At 42.1% G+C, this 19,150-nt stretch overlaps 1 protein-coding gene across 9 annotated transcripts in view; it reads left to right on the forward strand.

The window, feature by feature from the left end:
* The window catches only part of ROBO2 (roundabout guidance receptor 2), a 691,429-nt gene that overhangs the window by 54,961 nt on the left and 617,318 nt on the right, over window positions 1-19,150 (forward strand). The gene's annotated exons all lie outside the window — the stretch shown is intronic.

Genomic DNA, 19,150 nt, shown 5'->3' on the forward strand with positions numbered 1-19,150 from the left:
GTGAAGGCCCATTCATTCTAAGCATGAAAATCAAAGACAAAACAACAAGTACAAGTTGTATTCAGCTACTTTATAAACCTCCTTTACTCTCCAAGGTACAGGGTTGAGAAAAAGAATTCCAACATATCATTATACGATATAAAGAAAACTAAATACAATATGGCCGTCCCACTATTCAAGAGAAAATCTTGTTTTTCATCTTTGGGATCCCTATACTCATCTTTGACGTGGGTCTTTATTGTAAGAAATTTAGCCTTATTTAATTTTTTCCCAAGTAATAGCCATTTTAATATATTTACTTTGCAATTTATTCTTACCTATATCCTGCCAAACCCAAGCAAAAATAAATTGGAGGAATATAAAGAACATATAATTTTACAACCTGCTTTTGTACTTAACAAAATTATGAACATGTTTCATATACATAAGTGCTTTTTACACTATAAATCCATAATTTAGAAACTTCAAAGAAAAACATGTTGCTTTAAAAGGAAAAAAATGATTTTGTTATCACTGAGTCCTTAAACTAATAGTAAAAGTTAATCTCAGACAGTGTTCTGATAATTCTCTTGTTCCTGTCATGTCATTTAACTTGTTAGGATAATGTGCCCTCACAATATCTCTTCTTATATTCTTTAATCCTTTTTCAACTTATAATGGAAAAGCAACAAAAAAAACTCGAAGCTTCCAATGTATTCATTATACATTGGTTTCAGGATTTTTAAAAGAAAAATCGTCACTATTAGTATAACCTATTTCAATAAAATATGTAGGTGGATAGAAAGAGTTTTTAAGCATCAATATTTGATTAAGTTCCAGTGAATATAATTTATGAATAATTTCTTATGCATGCATAGAGTAGTGTCTGGTATTAAAGTCCCACACATTCAATTTGTCATGAAGCACAGTAGACTCAGTCTTTAGCTGTTATAGTGTGTTTTTTTTTATAGTGTGTGTTTTTAATAAAAAGGTTAGCTACCTATTACTCTATCAACAGAATAAAAAAAGTGTATATATTCATAAATTTTTATATAATATATTGGTTGAGCACCTAGTATTGTCATCTTTGGAACTTAGAGTATGTGGCAAATCTGACTAAGTTGCAGAGTTGTTGAAAACATGAAACCTTCAGAGAAATGTAAGGTATATCATACAGAATGACTTTTACTTTGCTAGGTAGGAGCAGGCAGTAATAGAATATCACAGTAGAGAAATAGGCAGAAGCTGTATTTTGAATGGCCTACTATCGCATAAAAAGACTATCTTACAGATGGTAGGTAGTCCTTTATCCTTATAGGGTCAGAGTTCCTGTGAGTATAGTAGTAGAGGTTACACAATAAAAGAATTGTACATTATAAAGCACTAGTAGTAGTGAATATTTACTGCGTGCTCAGTGCATGGAAAAATCTCATTCAGTCATCACAGCAATATTATTGGCTTAGTACTGCTATGTTTGATAGATAAGTAAACCAAGGTGTGAAGCAGGTAAGAAATTTGCCAGCATTTGGATAATACCAATTTCAATTCACAGTGTTCTTGTTCACAAAGAATCTATTAATTGACAATGATGTAACTTATCATTTCTTAAAAAGCCCCATGCACACATGGCCACAAAATATAACATTTAATTTCTGAGGTGTTATTACTCACTTCCATTCCACATGAGCCAATCCATGGTTTAAGGATCACATTTAAAAAAAGATGAAGTACTGCAATGAGATTCATATGTTAGGTCAACTTCTTAAGTAGCTGAATGTTGATTGTAAACAAGCCTAAAATTAGTCATTGCGTGTATTACTACTTAGACATGATTGAGCTAATGTATTTGGTTCGTGGCAGTTACGATTTTTTAGCTAATGTTTTAGCCCATATTCTCTTTAAAAACTTTCTGGACTAACATTTTCAATTCTTTAAAAAAAAAATCCTTTATATATATATATATAATATATATATATATATATATATATATATATATATATATATATATTAAAAAAAAGTTTGACTACAATTGTAACTAGGGTCATTGAATCTCAATTTAACTATAAACAAACTAGAGGCCCAATGCATGGATTCGTGCACCAGTGGAGTCCCTCAGCCTGGCCTGCAGCCTCTCACAATCCGGGACCCCCTCTGGGGATGTCGGACTGCCGGTTTCGGCCCGAATCTGTGCACTAGTATGCATATAAGATTTTTGGTTACTCTCTTCCCACCCTCCCCACTTCCCTCTGAGATTCATCAGTCTGTCCCATGTTTCCATCTGCCCCCTGGTGGTCATTGTGTGTCATAGCTACTGGTCGAATGGTTGAATGGTCGCTTAGGCATATATATATCAAGAGTTCTAAGAAAATTTATCAAAAGCTAAATGTTTAGCAAAGCTTAGCACACATGTGTAAAATCCTAGTGCTGGTAGGAATGGTGTTTTGACACTGACACTGGAACCTTTGACATCTGCAGTTACTAAGATTAATGCTACTACAGTATTTTCAGAATATATTCTTTCATAAATAGAAGGTCAATATGTTTCCACTCCATTAGGAGTTTACATAAGTAGAATGCCATTTTTTAGAAATCCATTCATAATCTCTACCCAATAAATGTGGATGATTTTTAGAAAATTAAACATTGTAAAACAATTAAATGAGTTTTAAGATTGTTTTGTTTAATCATCTTTTGTAAAGCCAAATGCAGTATATCAATATATTATAAATATGGCAATAAGAAGCTCAATTTCAAAGATATCTTCCTGGAATAGAGAGTGCTTTTGTCATTATAAGGCAGATCTGCATAACCCATGAAAACTTCTGATTTGGTGGCAAATCACTCTTTAAAGAATGATTTCAACCATGGTAAGGTATAGCAAATTGATTTGAAACAGTATTGGATGAATGTCCAGGTTAATACATTGGTTCCTCACTGAAGTGTTGAAAACTGAATTTATAAAGTGGGAAATTAATTACTTATTCAAGAGGAAAAGCATCTAAAAATTTACTGGAAACCTTTCAGATTTGCAGTTTCAAAATCTCTTAGATGTTATATAGCTACTAGAGGCCCGGTGCACAAAATTTGTGCTCTTGGCGGGGGGTCCCTCAGCCTGGCCTGCACCCTCTAGCAGTCCGGGAGCCCTGGGAGGATGTCCGACTGAAGGCTTAGTGGGCCTAAGCCTTCAGTCGGACATCCTTAGCATTGCTACGGAGGCAGGAGAGGCTCCCACCATTGTCGCTGTGCTCGCCAGCTGTGAGCCTGGCTTCTGGCTGAGCGGGACTCCCCCTGTGGGAGCACACTGACCACCAGGGGGCAGCTCCTGCGTTGAATGTCTGCCCCCTGGTGGTCAGCAAGCATCATAGTGACCGGTCATTCCACCATTGGGTCATATGCATATTAGCCTTTTATTATGTAGGATACGCTGTAGATGAGGCTCCCTAGAACCATAAGAAATGCAAAAATTTCACTGTTAACTCATTCTCGAATTGCCCCCACTTAAAATCAAATTTCCCGCCCCCCCCCCCCCCCCCCCCCCCCCGCCCCATGGGGCATGTGCTGCACCTTGGGAACCACTGGGCTTGACACTCTTCCTCTCTGAGCTTCATTTCTGAATACATATGCATATACCATGGGAATTGTAATCTCTTCTCTGCCTACCTCACTGGGTTGTCATGAGGAGGTTCTGAGCTAATAAACCTAGAAATGTTTCATCCAGTAAGTGATGTCTAAATGGGAAGGGATTGTTATTTTTAAGCCCACGGGTACCCTCACAGGTAGCAGGTGCTGATTAGGGGAGGAGGGAATGATTGTTTCCTGGGACTGTAACTATGGTAGCTTGCAGCGGGTACAGCAGGCCTCGGAGGGGTGGGCTCTAGCCAGCAGCCCTGTAGTGGTGGTCGTCCCTGGAGGCGCTGGTGGGGGGCAGGGAGTTGGGGGGGGCACTAGGGGGCGGCAAGGCCAAAGGGGGAGTAACTGTCAAACCTTCCCGCTTGGCACCATTCTTTAAATTGTACGTGGCTGTTTCGCAGCTGTACCTGCTCAGGGCAGGGCTCCAATCTCCTGGAGCGGGGTGGGAGCCAGGCCAGGGTGGAGCCAGGCAGGCTAGGAGGGCGGATTTAGCCCGGCCCCCAGTGAGGTTCAATGCACTCCCTCTGTGGAGACAGCACTGCTGCTGTGGGGGGTCGGGGGGAGGGTCTGACCCTGGGGGGTGGCTCAGGCCTGCCTCCACCTGGGTCTGGAGTTGTAGGGAGGAGAGGCGTGCCCAGCCCCAGTGGAGGGGGCCCAGCAGCGGCAGGCCACGGGCCTCGGGTGCCTCAGGTGCCTCGGGGGTGCTGAAGGGTTGTCACAGGCGTGCTATTGTTGTGGGCGCCCCTGGCAGGGGGTGGTGGGGAAGAGATTGGGAGTTGGAGGTGTGGGCTGCAGCTACCCCCAAGGCTGGGTCTTCTCCCCATCCGGTCAGCCTCCCCGTCCCCCCGGGGCTGCAGGGGCTGGGATAGGGTGTCCATCCATCCCCCTGGGAGTACGGGGGCTGGGGTAGGGTGTCTGTGCAGGGGGATTGGAAGAGCTCCCCGTGGCCACTTCCTCTTTCTTCTTTGCAGTCCGGGCTCCTGCCAGGCGCTCTCCTCAGACCCCCAGGAACTTGGCTCCAGCCGCCCACCCCCTGCTGCATGTGTATCAATATGCAAAGTGGTCATTACGGGGACACTGTAACGGCAATTAGCATATTACCTCTTTATATGTATAGAGTTCCATGTGTCCATCCCTGATTTTGATTGCTTTTGGTTACTGGTTCTAACCTACCTAAAGCAGTACTGCCCCCCTGGTGGATGCTGGTATGGTCTCCTGGGCACACCTGTTCAGGTAAGGTCAGTGTCCCAGTGAAATTGATGTAGGCATCCACAAAATGAAGTATTATAAAAAGTAATTAAAACTTAGTTAATTAAGGTACTGAATAAAATAGGGGAAAAAAAGAGGGAAAGTGTGTTCAACTTTTAACATTTCAGCAACTTCTGTTAGGCTACAGAAATAAAGGTCTGAAATACAATTGTAAAATTCTGAGAAAGTAACTTTTATGAAACTGTTTTAATTACCTTCTCCTGAAGTAGTAACCTGCTCACCCTGGAAAAGGAACATCTAAATATCTTGACTAATGTTATATAATAGATAAAATATTTACTTTTAAGATCAATATCTATGCATTGCTAGTTGACTGTAAAAATATTTTTATTGACTTTTAGAGAGAAAATAAGGAAGAGGGAGAGAAAGTGAGAAAGGTCATTGTGAGAGCATAACATCGATCAGCTTCCTCCTGCACTCCCCCTACCAGGGATCAAACCCACAACCCAGGCATGTGCCCTGACCCGGAATCAAATCAATTACCTTTTGATACATGGGATGATGCTCAACCAACTGATCCGCACCAGCCAGGGCTACCAGTTGGACTTTGGTTTAAGTGATTTATAGAACTGTGTACTTTTTGGCAATGTGAATGAATTATATAGAAAATTAAGCATAAATTCCAAGTATTACATGAGCTATTTTTTAAACAAAAGCTTTTAAGTGTTAAATTTTGGAGGGTTCTCCAAGAAGGCATTTTGATAACCTTTGCTTTTGATAGTAGACACAAGACCTATCAAGGGCAAACCCTTGTAATGAACATTAATAGAAAATATGTATCTTCCAAAAATTTGCTCTTTTAAGCAAAATAAGTTAGACAGAAAAAGACAAATACTGTATTACCTCACGTATATGTGCAATATTAAAAAAAACTCATAGAAAAATGATCAGACCACTTGTGGTTATCAGCTTTGGGGATGGTGGGAGTAGAAGGGGTTGGGAGGGGGAATTGGAGGAGGAAGGTGGTCAAAGGTACATCCAGTTATAAGATCAGTAAGTTCTTTGGTTCTCTGTTTGTTTGTTTTTCTCTTTATCTATCTGTAAAATGGGGGTTTGGAACAAGAGGATTTCTGGTAGCTCAACCTTCTGTCTGTTGTGCCTGGAGGACTGGGCGATAGGGGTGCTGCTAGATGCATGTTACACAACTGGAACTTTTGGAATCAAAGCTGCCTGTTGGATAAGACACATCTTTTATATTTGTCCATTGCCTTTCATAGCATTAACCCTTTAGTTTTTTTTACATTAAAAAGCCATGTAGAAAATTGTAATAAGTAAGTAGTAATTCTAGGCCTCAATTTTGATGTCATTTCTAATTTAAACTTATTTTTAACATGGCACTGCCATGCTTCCAGAAGGAATGAGAATCTTATAAACTTTCTAAGCCATTGTCAAATTAGATAGTCTGCTGAGAGTTTCACTAAGGTTCACGTGAATGAAATAGTCTGTGTTTTCCAAACTATGGCTTTCTCACTATATCTGATTATATAATGGGACCTCTATAGGGGGAAAATGTTGTCTCACAGCCGTTTTCCGTCCCCCCTCCCTCAAAAGGAAAGTACACTAGAATATAGTCTTCATGAAAAATTCAAGGATGGAAACGTTGTAAGGACAGACTTGATGGAGTGATTGATTAGTTTCATTTTATCACAGATTATGTTAGCTCAATCATTGGTAGCAGCACTGAGAAAAAAAATTTCATGCAGAGCATTTTGAGTAGGGTTGATTTTGGTAAAATAAAAACTGGTGACAACTTTCAAACATAAGGGGAAAATTTTGGAAAGTATGTTTGTGATCGTTTGTAGGAGGGAAAAATAAGATATACTGAATGTTTACTACATGTATATATGGTGATCTGTATATATGATTCCTTTTCATCATCTAAAACAACTGATGAGACATTGGTGTTAAGATTTGTACCCGATAAAAGTGAGGCATAATATTTGTTAATGAATAACCCATATCCATTATTCCTACCAGACTGCCCTCTTCTTATTCTGACGGGTCGAGCAGCTTACATTTTTCATATTGCTCTGTGTGCCTCTCACCTGGGGGGAAGTGGGGGGAGTGATAACTTAGGGAGCTATCTGGTCACATTCAGAATTAGTGTCATAGATAATCTTCCTGGCTTAATTTTTCTAGGAGATTTTTTTGTTAAAATATACATAGTTATGATAAACTAGTTCACAGTATTTATATACATTTTTAGAAAAAGAAAAACTGACACCACCTAGATATTTTGCTGAGGGGGGGGGAGTTGAGAGGGGGCATTGTATTGCACACGGTCTCTAATTAATTGGCCAAGAATTTCTTCTGCCCTTCAAAAAATTCAGAAAAGTGTGAAGTGTATTGCTTAACTTAACCAGATATGGTTATCTAGTATGTGAATCAAAAGTAAATCTTAGTTGAAAGAAATACTACGTTCTACTGAATAATGAGACAGGAAGAGTTTACTTTGAAATGAATTATAACATTAACAAGTGTTCTTCTAGGTCAGTGGTTCTCAACCTTCTGGCCCTTTAAATATAGTTCCTCATGTTGTGACCCAACCATAAAATTATTTTCGTTGCTACTTCATAACTGTAATGTTGCTACTTTTATGAATCGTAATGTAAATATCTGATATGCAGGATGGTCTTAGGCGACCCCTGTGAAAGGGTTGTTCGACCGCCAAAGGGGTCGTGACCCACAGGTTGAGAACCACCGTTCTAGGTGCTTTATCCTCCTTAATTTTATTACTAGAGGCCCAGTGCACAAAATTTGTGCACAGGTAGGGTCCCTAGCAGCTGCCAGCTGCCGGGGGTGGGGAGGTGGATCCCTTCCCCAGGCTGTCTGCTTCTGCCACTGGCCAGAATGGTTGGCCGGACAGCCCTGCCCCCTGGTTGTACTCTTAGTCAAACACCCAGTTGAGGGGACAATTTGCATATTAGGCTTTTATTATATAGGACTAGAGGCCTGGTGCACAAAAATTTGTGCACTTGGGGGTCCCTCAGCCCAGCCTGTGCCCTCTCGCAGTCTGGGACCCCTCGGGGGATGTCCACCTGCTGGCTTAGGCCTGCTCCCCGGGGGATTGTGCCTAAGCTGGCAGTGATACATCCCTTGGGGGATGTCCACTTGTCAGCGGGCCAAAGCTGCAGTTGAACATCCATAGCACTGCTGAGGAGGCAGGAGAGGCTCCAACCATCGCCGCTGTGATGCCGTCAGCCTGGCTTGTGGCTGAGCAGAGCTCCCCTTGTGGGAATGCACTGACTACCAGGGGGCAGCTTCTGCATTGAGCATCTGCCCCCTGGTGGTCAGTGTGTGTCATAGTGACCAGTCATTCCCAGGGTCAATTTGCACATTACCGCCCTATCGGGTTTGGCTCAGTGGATAGAGCATCGGCCTCAGGCTTAACACCTCTGGCCAAGGCATTAGGCCTGGGCAAGGGACCACCAGCTCCCCACCATCGTCAACTCGGCCCCTGCTCCCTGCGATTGCCGGCTCCGCCCTAATGCCTCTCACCCAGGCATTAGGCCTAGGCAGGGGACCCACAGCTCTCCAAGGGATCTCCTGCTCCACCCCTTCCCAGGCCTAACGCCTGTGGCCAAGGCATTAGGCCTGGGCAGGGGACCCCAAGCTCCCACCATTGGCGACTTTGCCCCTGCTCCCCATGATCGCTGGCACCGCCCCTGCCCAAGCCTAACGCCTCTGGCTGAGGCATTAGGCCTGGGCCGGGGACCCCCCCAGCTGCAGCCACCCCGTGATCGCCGGCAACGCCCCTGCCCAGCTGCAGCCACCCCGCGATCTTGGGCTCCACCCCTGCCCGGGCCTAACGCCTCTGGCCGAGGCATTAGGCCAGGGCAGCAGCGACCCGCAGCTGCAGCCACCCCTGCCCAGCTCCCATCGCTGGCTCCACCCCTACTTCCCGCTATCACTGGCCAGTTTGGCAAAGGTGCCTGATTCTCCGATCATGGCTGGGGGGCCCCCCTGGCTCTTAGCTCCCCCCTGGGTTTCCGATCACTGTCAGTGGCAGGGGGCTTCTTCCGTGCGTTCCCTTTCGCCTCCCTGCATTGTGCCTACATATGCAAATTAACCGCCATCTTTGTTGGCGGTTAACCGCCATCTTGGCTGGTGATTAATTTGCATATCTCGATAATGAGCCAATGGGAAGGGTAGCGGTCGTATGCTAATTACCATGTTTCTCTTTTATTAGATTAGACTAGAGGCCCAGTGCATGAAATTCATGCACGGCACTTGGCCCTCGCAGTTGCATCAGCTTGCCTCGGCCCTTGCAGCCCTGGCTTCATCAGGAAGGTCGTCTGGAAGGATGTCTGGAAGGTCGTTCGGCTGTACAGTCTAATCAGCATATTATGCATTTATTATTAAGGAGATGTAATTGAAATGACTTTCTGAACACAAGTTTCTGTACCACTCACTGCTGATGGAAGGTTATAGCTTAATACAACTACATTTAAATACATTCACAAATTATGATTTTAAACTTCACCTCCAAATCTCTAAAATTTGAAGAGCTAGCATACTACTCAATTTGCTTTCTTATTAAATATTTTACCAAAAATCATTACAAAATCATTGGGAACCTCTGAGAAGCAGAAGTAATCCATTATGTAAATTTGGGTACTTAGAACATTAGTGGAAGATGCATCTGCAGGCAGCTGAGGAATTTCATATTTCTGTGGGATGCTTTCATCTCACCAGTCTAAGTGCATGACATGCTCATGGTGCAGCTTCTTAGACCCTTCCCCTTGTAACTTCCAATGCATCTGGTTGGTTTGAGAGACCAAGAATCTGAATTTAAAGTAATATTCCAAGTGATTCTAAGACATGTAGTCTGAGGGTCATATTTTGACAAAGAAGGAAGATATTTTCTGGCTACATTATGACAGGAGGCATTCATTTGACTCATTTTATGGAAATCAACTTAGAAGAGGGTTTAGGAATTAGCATAATGGTAATGTGTATTCTTTCTTACTCTTCCATCCATTCTTTTAAAGTGCCTGCCACCTTTTGGATTAAAGGTCTTGAGTTCTAATTCTGCTTCAACTAGCTATTCTGTTATGGACAAGTAACTTTACTATTTTATAGCTTACTTTCTTGGACAGTAAAAATAAACATTTGGATGCTCATCTTTAGAACTGTGTGACTGATTTCCATTGTCTTTTTATAAAATAGCTAAGGGCACTTGAATAAAAACAGGGCAGTTTAAAATTAAAACTGGACTATCTGATGGCCCAGTTAATAATTGAGATATAAAAAGAGGTTTACACTGTCAGCTGGGAGAAAGGATATAATTGCAGATAGTAATTTTGATACCTTGCTTAGCTTATGTGTTCATATAGGAATCCTGAATATTTATTACACAAACAATATTAAGATTGCTGTCAAAGCTTTTTTTTTTATTTTTGTTTTGTTTTGTTTTTTTCTTTTTCATCTGGAATCTGGAGAAAACAGTTTTGTAGTCTTATAAGAGGGATATAAGTTTAAAAACTGAAGTTATTAATGTAAAGTGATAAACAGGTACTCTACAGCAAGACTGGCAAACTTTTTCTGTAAAGGATCAGATAGTAGATATTACAAGCATTTTATTTTTTTATTTTTTATTTTGTTTTATTGCTTAAACTATTACAAAGAGTATTACATATGTCTCCTTTTTATTTTTTTCCCCAGTGACCTTCCCCCAGCCTCCCCTACCCACCAGTGTCTTGTGTCCATTGGTTATGCTTATATGCATGCATACGAGTCCTTCGGTTGATCTCTCACCCCCCCCCCCCCCCCCCCCCCCCCCCCCGCGCCAACCCTCCCCGGCCTTCCCGCTGTAGTTTGACAGTCTGTTTGATGCTGCTCTGCCTCTGTCTCTATTTTTGTTCATCAGTTTATAATGGTCTTTATTATCCATAAATGAGTGAGATCATGTGGTATTTTTCTTTCATTGACTGACTCATTTCACTTAGCATAATGCTCTCCAGTTCCATCCATGCTGTTGCAAATGGTAAGAATTCCTTCTTTTTTACAGTAGCATAATATTCCAAAAATTGGACAGATACATGCAAAAAAATGAAACTAGATCACCAACTTACACCATACACAAAAATAAACTCAAAATTGATAAAGGACTTAAATGTTAGATGGGAAACCATAAAAATACTAGAGGAATCCAAAGGCAACAAGATCTCAGACATATACCGAAGCAATTTCTTCACCGATACAGCTCCTAGGGCATTGGAAACTAAAGAGAAAATAAACAAATGGGACTACATCAAAATAAAAAGCTTCTTCACAGCAAAAGAAACCATCAACAAAACAACAAGAAAGCCCACTGCATGGGAGAACATATTTGCCAATGTTACCACCGATAAGGGTTTAATCTCCAACATTTATAGGGAACTCATACAACTTAACAAAAGGAAGATAAACAATCCAATAAAAAAATGGGCAAAGGACCTAAATAGACACTTTTCAAAAGAGGACATTCAGAAAGCCAAGAGACATATGAAAACATGCTCAAAGTCACTATTACAAGCATTTTAGACCACATGGGGTCTCTTTATTTTTCCCTCCTTTTCTTGTTCCTCAGTCTTCTAACATTTAAAAAATGTGAAAACATTCTTAGCTCAGGGCAAAACAGAAACTGGTCAGAGCATTGCTTCTCAGACTATAACAAGCACATGCATTCTTCAGGGGAATCTTGTCAAAATGCTGATTCTGCTTCTGCAGCTCTCGGGTTGGCCCCGCATCCTGTATTTCAAAATATGCCTTTGGGTATCCAAGCTCTTGCTGTTAAGTTGTTTGTGGGCACTTCATGTGATGGACAGCCCCCTCTACTGTTGGGATTTGAATTCCCAATGAGTTTGGTTGAAAGTTTAGCTTTTTTGTTTGTTTGTTTAACCAAATGATGGGGTTGTTTTGGTCCAATACCGTAGTAGTTTAATAATTTAGTGGTCCTTCATAATTTTATGGCCCAGAACCTCTTTGGAAATTTGATAAAAGCTACGGTGTTCCTCACCACTTCTTCATCTGGCTCACACATGAATACACATTTTTATACATAATTGCAAAGAATTCAAGGATCTACCTAAGGCCTATCCATTCTAAGCATCATTGCTTTGCTATAGTTGTGTAATTTTCCTATTTTATTCTATTTATCTTTATTGCTGAAAGTAGTACAAATGTACCCTTTTTTCCCCCATTGACTCCTTCTAGCTTGCCCCCCTCCTCCACCCCAGGCCTTCCCCACACTATTGCTGTGTTCATGGGTTATGCAAATATTCATACATGTTCTTTGGTTAATCTCTTCCCACCCACCCACCTTCCCTCTGAGATGTCTGATTTTAAAGGAGCTCATAATTAATCTCCTCACTTTGAATAACATCAAAACTTTTAGATTATAGCTTTATTTTGCTCATCTATCATCTATCTATCTATCTATCTATCTATCTATCTATCTAATCTATCAACAATCATCTGGCTAGTAAGACCTTTCAACTTTAATTTATGCCCTATGGGTAGCTATTGCTGGCCTCAAGATTAAATCGAAAATCTAAAATTATAAAAGAGGAAAATAACCTAACTGTTGGTTAGCGTAAACACAGATTGTTACAACGCCTTGTATTAAATTTGTTCACAGTGCTTTGACCATACTTTTTAAAGACTTCTTTATAGAGATATAATTCATATACCATACAGTCCACCCATTTAAAGTGTATAATATAATACTTTTTAACTTCATAGCACTGTGCAACCAACATAATCTATTTTAGAATGTTTTCATCACCCTGAGAAGATTCCCCAGTCTCCCTTCAGCCCCGACCCCATCACCCACCATAGAAAACCACTAATTTACTTTCTGCTCTAAGGATTTTCCTTCTCTGGACATTTCATAAGAATGGAATCATATAATATGTGATCTTTTGTGACTAGCTTCTTTGACTTAACATGTTTTCTAGGTTCATCTATGTTGTAGTGTTTATCAGTACTTCATTCCCATTTATTGCTGAATAATATCCCATTATGTAGATATGCATCATTTATCTATTCATAAGTTGATGGACTTTTTTTTGACTTTTTTGTTATTATCAATAATGCTGTTATGAACATTATATTGCATTCATGTACAAGTTTTTGTGTGGACATAAATAAGGTTCATTTCTCTTGGATATATACCCAGCAGTGGAATTTCTGGGTTATACATTAATTCTAAAACACTTAGAGGAACTCCAGATTATTTTCAAAAGTGGCTGCAAACATTTTATATTTCCACTAGCAATGTATGAGACTTTCAATTTTTCCACATCTCTGACAATATTTATTTTACATTTTTTCATGATTGCCATCCTAAAGTTATAAAGTATATCTCATTATGGTTTTAATTTGCATTTCTCTTATAGCTAATGATGTTGAGTATCTTTTGATGTGCTTATTGGCTATTGGGTTAGCTTTCTAGGATAAATGTCGATTTACATCATTTGTCCAACTCTACATTTGGTTACTTGTATTTTTATTTAATTATATGATTTTTAAAAATATAATCTAGATATAAATCTCCTATCAGATATATGATTTATAAATATTTTTCTTGATTCTGTGGGTTGCCTTTTCATATTTTATCTGTTTTTTTTCAAGCACAAACATACTTAAATTTGATGAAGTCCAGTTTATCTATTACTTTGTTTGCCACTTGTAATTTTGGTGTAATAACTACGGAAGTTTTCTCCAACTTGAGGTCATGAAAATTTACTCCTACAATTTCTTCTAATTGTTTGATAGTTTTACCTCTTACATTTAGGTTGTCGATGTTCTTTTGAAATTTTTATAATAATAGAAATAAAGTTAATAAAAATTATCTAAATGTGACAATACTAAAATAGTTTATATATCCTTAATAATAAAAGGGTAATATGCTAATTAGACCGGACGTCATTCCGGATGTCCTTCCTGATGAAGTTGGGGCCTAGGGAAGCCAGCCCAGGTCCCGGGTGCCTGCGGGCAGCTGGAGGAGGAAAGCAGCTCGGGTCCCGGGTGCCAGAGGAAGCTGGTGTTAGCAGCTGGGGGAAGGAAGGCCTACTTTTGCACGAATTTTCGTGCATTGGGCCTCTAGTATTATAGATAAATGAGTAAAATTCTCTGAGTTGAATGTACTAGATTCAGTTTGTCTATTTTGCCTCTTTTTCTCTTATAAGTATACTAGAGGCCCAGTGCACGAATTCATGCACGGGTGGAGTCCCTCGGCCAAGCTGGCTATTGGAGTTGATTGGGGTCATCTCCCCCATTCCAGGGGGAGGGACTGTGGGAGGTTGCCTGTGGGAGATCACTGACCACCAGGGGCCAGCTTCTGCGTTGAGCGTCTGCCCCCTGTTCAGCATGCATCATACCGACTGGTCTAGTAGTCATAATGTTCGCTTAGGCTTTTATATATATACTAGAGGCCTGGTGCATAAAATTCGTGCACAGGGGTGTGTGTCCCTCAGCACAGCCTGCACCCTTTCCAATCTGTGACATCCCTCTCACAATCCAGAACTGCTGCTTCCCAAATGCTCGCCTGCCTGCCTGCCTGATTTCCCCTAACCACTTCTGCCTGCCAGCCTGATCACCCCCTAACCACTCCCCTGCCAGCCTGATCAACGCCTAACTGCTCCCCTGCTGGCCCGATTGCCCCTAACTGCCCTCTCCTGCCAGCCTGGTCATCCCTAACTGCTCTCCCTTGCAGGCCTGATCACCCACAACTGCCCTCCCCTGCTGGCCTGATCACTCACAACTGCCCTCCCTTGCAGGCCTAGTCCCTCCCAACTGCCCTCCCCTGCTGGCCATCTTTGACCACATGGGGGCGGCTATCTTTGTATGTTAGAGTGATGGTCAATTTGCATATTACCTCTTTATTAGATAGGATATTATTTAAAATGTTATTTGATTAAGTATTAATAAGCAGAGGGGCAAATGTAGATTTGCAGTTGTGAGTATGCTAAACACTGAGTTTATTCTTGTATTTTCATAATTATTGTACTATTTTTTCATATGAACAATTGAACCTACTTTTTCCAACCCTTGTACTTAAGGTCTTACCCAGGCCTTACCCAGGCCAAGTGCTTAATAAGGTAGGGAACTACTTGATATAGTAAATAACAGTCTTATAACATGGACGATTGACTTTCTTAGTTTTAATAATAGAACAACTTTGACAGGAGAATGTAGATGACACCATATGGGAGGTTAGAGAACAAGGAAGCTATCTAAACAAGATGATTGCAGCCTACCATATGTCTAGTACATGAAAAGCAACATACAACTCTTGATGCATTTCAGGATTAGAGTCTATGGCTGTGTGTCCAGACATTTACATTTGGGAATATGCTACTATTTGCAAACTATGATTAGCCCTTTATATTTAAACTAGAGGCCCTGTGCACAAAAATTTGTGCACTCAGCGGGGGGAGGGGGGGTCCCCCAGCCCGGCCTGTGCCTTCGCGCAGTCTGGGACCCCTTGGGAGATAACAACCTGCTGGCTTAGGCCTGCTCCCGGGTGGCAGAGGGCAGGCCCAATCCCTAGGTGCAGCCCCTGGTCGGGCTCAGAGCAGGGCTGATTGGGGAGTTGGGGCTCCGCCCCCTGTCATGCACAGAGCAGAGCAGATTGGGAGGTTGTGATGCCACCCTCAGTCATGCTCAGGGTAGGGCTGATTGGGGGGTTGGGGCACCGCCCCCTGTCACACTCAAGGCAGGGTCAATGGGGAGGTTGCGGCGCCACCCCCTGTGATGCACAGAGCAGGGCCAATCAGGGGATTGGGGCGCTGCCCCCTGTCACACACAGAGCAGGGCGGTTCAGGGGGTTGGGGCGCCACCACTGTCACACTCAGGGCAGGGCTGATGGGGAGGTTATGGCTCTACCCCGTCACAGAGCAGGGCCCGTGGAGGTGGGGGGTTGGGGTGCCACCCCCTGTCACACACAGAGCAGGGCCCGTGGAAGGGGGGGGTGTTGGGGCGCCACACCCTGTCACACACAGAGCCGCAGGGCGATCAGGGGGTTTGGGCGCTGCCCCCTGTCACGCTGATCCTGGTGCTGGGAGGCATATTACCTTTTTACTATATAGGATAGAGGCCTGGGGGCTGGCTGGTTTGCCCTGAAGGGTGTCCTGGATCAGGTTGGGGGTCCCCACTGGGGTGCCTGGCCAGCCTGGATGAGGGGATGATGGCTGTTTGCAGCTGGTCACACACCCTTCAGGGTGGGGGTCCCCACTGGGGTGCCTGGCCAGTCTGGGTGAGGGGCTGAGGGCTGCTTTCAGGCTGGCAGTTTTGACTGAAGCTCCCAACCGCTCCTTTTTTTCTTTTTTTTTTTTTGTTCTGGGCCAGCTTTAGCTCTGGCTCTAGCTCTGAGGCTTCCGCTGCTGGTTTGTTTGCCGTTCTATAATCGAAACAATGTATAACTTCAGCTCTGAGATCCCGGCCTATATTTGTTACAAAGTTTCAAACTGCCAGCTCAGAGGCCTGCAAGTCAGGCGGGGAACGTTGGAGTCTGCAGTCACTGGAGCAAGCAAGCCTCATGTTCGCTTCCAGCTGCCTGGCTGCCAGCCGCCATCTTGGCTGACAGTTAATTTGCATAAGGATATGCTGATTAGGCAATGGGAAGGGTAGCGGTCGTACGTTAATTACCATTTTTCTCTTTTATTAGTGTAGACTAGAGGCCCAGTGCACGAAGGGTTCCTAGCAGCTGCCAGCTGCCAGCCAGCTACTCTCTCTCTTCCTCTGGCAGCCTGCTACCACCAGGACCTCCCTCCCTTCCCCCACCTGCCCCCTCCCCCCCACCCCCAGTAGAACTCTGTCCTTTCAGTTGAAGGGACAATTTGCATAGAGTACTATGCTTTTATTGTATAGGATACTTTGAGATATTTCTTGATTATTGCTTTTTAAAATAATTCTTATTTTTTATAGACAGCAAATTCCTCATGTGCTTTAGGACCTCAGTACTTACAATATGTGTTTTTCTATATTACTGTGTTACATGATGTACCTGTCCATATTTAAATGCTTTGGGGTTCTTTAGTACTTTTTTGTTTTTTAATTCTGACCTGTGTATGTGTGCTGTGAATTACTCTTTTGCTGTAGGTACCTAGCACTTTCAATGTATAAGTTCCTTCTTGGATCTGATGAGATTATAAATGGTAATCAGCAACCTTTAAATGTTAAATCTCTTCAGAAAAGAAAATGTTTATTTACTACCAAATTAAATTTCCTCTGTAAAAGTAAAATATTAAATTTTAATTAATATTGAATATAAATAAACACTATTGAGGAATAAATATTACTTCTGTGCATTGGGCAGAGATGTGCTAATATTAGGTGATTGGCTGGAAAATTTTAAGAACAAACTTTTAAAATCCCATATGTACATTATCATTGTCCTCAGATGTCGTTATTTCTTCCGGCATCTCCTTTGGATTTATTTTGCAGTTGCTGGTAGGACCTTTCCACAGATAATGGCCATTGGCACTTTATAAATTAAAAATATTCAAAACAATATGTTATTTAAAATATTCATTTAAAAATACCAACAGGACTTTGTCTTATTTTCCTTAGTAGCCTTACTTTCATCGCAGTCACAAGGAAATTGTTGGTACCTATCACTCTTCCTTGCTATATGGTGATATACCAAATTCTACCTAGCATTTATACCAGTGATGGTGAACCTTTTGAGCTCGGCGTGTCAGCATTTTGAAAAACCCTAACTTAACTCTGGTGCCGTGTCACATATAGAAATTTTTTGATATTTGCAACCATAGTAAAACAAAGACTTATATTTTTGATATTTATTTTATATATTTAAATGCCATTTAACAAAGAAAAATCAACCAAAAAAATGAGTTCGTGTGTCACCTCTGACACGCGTGTCATAGGTTCGCCATCACTGATATATACTAATAAAAGGCTAATTAGACCGGATGTCTTCCTGACATCCTTCCAGACAAAGCCGCAGCAGCTTCAAGGTCTGAGGGCCAGTGGTGCGGGAGAGGTAGCAGTGTGGGCCAGTCCAGCACCACGGCCCCTTTGGCAGAGGCAGCGGGAGAGGGGGCTGCACGGTCCCAGTCCCAGTGCTGACCCTTCTGCAGAGGCAGCGGCTCGGGCCTGGCCCTGGCGTCACGCCTCCACAGAGGCTGGACAGGTTGGACTTGCTGTGCCTCAACTTCCCACAGCCCCTCCCCCACCTGACCTGGCCCCAGATCGCCCCCCCCCCCCCCACCAGCGGATGGGGGCAGGGCCAGCGCTAAAAAGCGAGGGCTGAGTGCTGGCAGCTGCGGCAGCCGGCATTGGCAGCAGCAGTGGGGTGATGGGGGTGGCACCTTCCCCTGATCAGCCCTGTCACATCCCACCGAGGGAGGCCATCAGTAGGACTCCCCTGAGGGCCCCCAAACTGTGAGAGAGGGCAGGCCGGGCTGAAGGATCCCCACCCCCAGTGCACGAATTTTCATGCACTGGGCCTCTAGTTGTTTTATAATATGCCTTATATCTTTCTCTTTTTTATACTTCAGCATTATTTCTCAAGGTCAGGTTTTTTGTTTTTTTTTGTTTGTTTGTTTTGATTGTTCTCTGGAGTATTTCAACAACTCTTAACTGTCTTTTTGCCTTCGTTGCTACCAATCTTTTACACTACAGACCCTGAGTGTCTTTCTAATACACAGGTAGTCAAGGTACTGTTCCTTCAAAATCTGTTAGTCTTATAGACTAAAATTCACACTCCTTAGCATGGTATTTAAAGCCCTTTTGTCTCAGGCTCCAAGACTACCTTTTACACTCACCTACCACATCAACTTTTTCCCTGATTATGAAATGTACTGTAAATGTGGTCTAATTTCTCTCTTCTTTTGCTTATGTTGTTTCTTCAATCTGAATGCCTTTCTCTCATATTGACATATTTTTATTCTTTACAGCTTAATTTAAATGCCACTGTTTTTGGGAAGAGACTTCTTAATATGTTCTAGTTAGAGTTAACATTTTGCTTCTAATTTTTTTCAATAATGCATTTCTTGGACCTTTATGCAATACTTATTTCATTTTAACATAGTGATTTATGCTTGAGGTCCTCAGTCAGACAAAGCTGGATGTAAATCCTGCCTCTGCTGCTTATTTCCTCTACATTCTTGGGCAATCAATTTAATTTTCTAAGCTTCTTCCTTGTCTGTTAAATTGAGCTAATATTTGTACCTAATGTGTGGGTCTCTTTTTATGTTAAGTCAGATAACAGCATATCAGCATGATAAACGGTATCTATATATGTGTTCTAGGTACTTGGGCA

The sequence above is a fragment of the Myotis yumanensis genome, unplaced genomic scaffold (genome assembly GCF_028538775.1).
Source record: "Myotis yumanensis isolate MYYU_CA2020_CCGP unplaced genomic scaffold, mMyoYum1.0.hap1 SCAF_2, whole genome shotgun sequence".
Taxonomy (NCBI): Eukaryota; Metazoa; Chordata; class Mammalia; order Chiroptera; family Vespertilionidae; genus Myotis; species Myotis yumanensis.